Below are 2727 nucleotides of genomic sequence, written 5' to 3' on the forward strand. Positions count from 1 at the left end.
AAAAATTCAAAATATTTAATATTTTGTAATTGAGTGTTAAACCAAATAATGAAACATCGCCATCATACATTTATAATCACTATAAGTTATGATAAATTTATTGTGTATGTGTAGGTAATATGATAGCCCAATAATACTATATAACGAGTAACCTGAGTCTAGCACAACACTTTAACTTTTACTTATCAATAGAAATAATGGTGTTCAATTTCGTTTTTCTCCTACCAATCTTTAATAAAATCCAACAACGACGTAAAAGAATCTCTCAGATCTAATATAAAAGGGCGGTGTTTAATGTAAGAAGGAAAATATGTCCAATGACTCTTTGATCCTTTTGGAAATTGAAACAATGGACGCTAGGGTTATGCAGGGTGAGCGTTATGGTTATGGGCAACCGCACGAGAAACAACGCCTTCTTACACATAACCGCCAGTGGCAAGGCTCCTCTGCCAGATTTTAAAAGTTCAGAGTTCTCAAGCTTCCCTTTCGTGGGTTTTTCACTCTATATTTCTTCATAGTTGCCCTTGAATCTTTGCCAAGAACCTGCTTGGAGTGACTATGCATGCCGATTTTGGCAAGCAGAGACTCTACATCCACGTTATTTTCTATGGCATAGTAAAGGCCCACTATAGAGATCGTAGAGACGGACATATCGACCCCCAAGGCAACCTTCCTGTATTTGGAAAACAACTATCGGAGTCTACCCCTCGTCACCATTGCATAGCCAAAAAAACTAATGAAATTGGAATTTGAAGACCTGCCTTCAAGGGATGGACGTTACACCTTTTTTCGTTCAATCATTGAGTTCAGAAACTACTTCCACTCTGCATTACTTTTGGAGTGTTAATATTTAGTTGATAAAACCCTGAAACGAAGGGTTTTGAGACAGTGGTTAAAGCTTTGACAGTTGATAATCATCTAACAAATGATATCTCTCTGAATATATTCAAGGTGGAAATTGTTTTTAAATGAAAATATCAACCTTTTGACAAAGTATTTCAAAAGTAAAAAGGTTACGAGCATGGAACCATCTCTCTTCCTATTATTGCAATTACCATGTGCAAAAATCATTTTTGATACTCAAAAACAATTTTTATAGTGTAAAAATGTAAGTATTTTTAGATTCATGAAATATATGAATATTTATACTTATAAAATAATTCCTTAACCTTCCCAAACCAAGCAATCCCCCGCCGACGTACCACAACATTAAATTCGCCCAGCCGCTCCACCACTATGGATTCTTAGCAGATCACGAACAACCTCCACACAGAGAACGAAGTGAAGGTGGCCTTGAAGGAAACCAAAGTAATGCAATATGACGGGACGAGAGTGCTTCACCCTACCGGTGTTGGTGCCACGCTATGTTTGGTTACCAAGGGAGATACAATGTAAGATAAGCGTTAGGAGAGGCCTTGGTGAAGCAGTGGCCAAGAGAGTGTTAATTTTTTCAACTAGGGTCAAATTCCACATTGAACAGATTAGATTTCCTAGATGATGCTTGCATTAAATTCCTCTTTTCAAGAGGACCAAAATCGATGTAAAGATCATCCAATTTGGTTAAGCGGAAGTTAAGTTTTGAATTATTTTATTCATACACACATTATGGAATGGGTCGGCCCTAACCACATGGGTAACTGCTTGGGTCAATCTTAACCCCAAGTGAACCCTCAAGAAATCCTATAAATAGAAGTGACCTCAAGTTCATTTCATCACATTGATCAAGTCATTTTTCTATTGTTCTCTTTTGTCTTGGTTCACAGAGGTTCGATGGAAGGAGTTCGCACAAGGATCTGAAACCACCGGCGAAAGGTTCGCTCTGAATTAGGGTTTCCTTGGTTCTGGACGCTGGCACATAACATGTCATTTTATTCCTTGGACGCTAACATAGAGTGGACAAAACAATGTCCAGAGAGCCCTAGACGCTAGCAGACATGCTTATGAGAGCATCCATGGGTTCGGAGTCAGATCGAGTTGCATTGGTCCCCTGACGCTCATGTTGGCTTAGGTTGCACTGGCCCAGGTTCGACTTTTACTGCACACCAACAAAACCCTCAATCACTGGCCCTTTTGACAATGACCTGCAAGCAAGTCGTAGTCTCATCCGAAGTGACTATGGGAGGTTGTAGAACCAGGTTTTTGCTGCCTTGAGGCATATTGTGATGTGGCAATTCTATATTTTCTTATGCTTCATCACTTATAACTACTTTGCATTACTTTGCCGCATTATAAGCATCACTGTGCTGTGAATACATGTAACTGCAATAAAATGCTATGCCACGATAGGTTACTTCGCATTCTTGAACTACTTCACACTTATATATTACTTTGCAGAATTACATTCATTACTTAAACATTCATAAAATTCACAGTACTAAAATAAAGTGCTGGTAATAAGCAAATCAACACATGAACGCACAAATTTTACCGTGGTCCATCCCAATGTGGGACTGCGTCCACAAGAAATGTTGCTTATAATATAGAATTTGTACAACAAACAATCCTTGACCTGCGCACTCAGCTGCAGGTCATCTGCACACTTAGCTGTAGACTTAGGCCTCTCCGCACTCGGATGCAGAGGCTTTCCTTCACCACAAAACCCAGTTACAAAGATTCAACCATTCAATACATGATCTGATCCTAAGATGATCCTCTTCTTTATTATTGATCCATATATATACCATTACTTTGAGGGATTACATCGCTACATTACCATGGACCCAATAC

General features: G+C 38.9%; 1 pseudogene; it reads right to left on the reverse strand.

Moving 5' to 3' along the window:
* Window positions 1–271: 271 nt before the first annotated feature.
* Window positions 272–717, reverse strand: LOC149168181 (uncharacterized; annotated as a pseudogene).
* Between the last annotated feature and the right edge of the window lie 2010 nt (window positions 718–2727).

Source organism: Pinus tabuliformis, chromosome 4_2 (genome assembly GCF_031772625.1).
Source record: "Pinus tabuliformis cultivar Carrire ecotype Pingquan chromosome 4_2, CPIR1, whole genome shotgun sequence".
NCBI lineage: Eukaryota > Viridiplantae > Streptophyta > Pinopsida > Pinales > Pinaceae > Pinus > Pinus tabuliformis.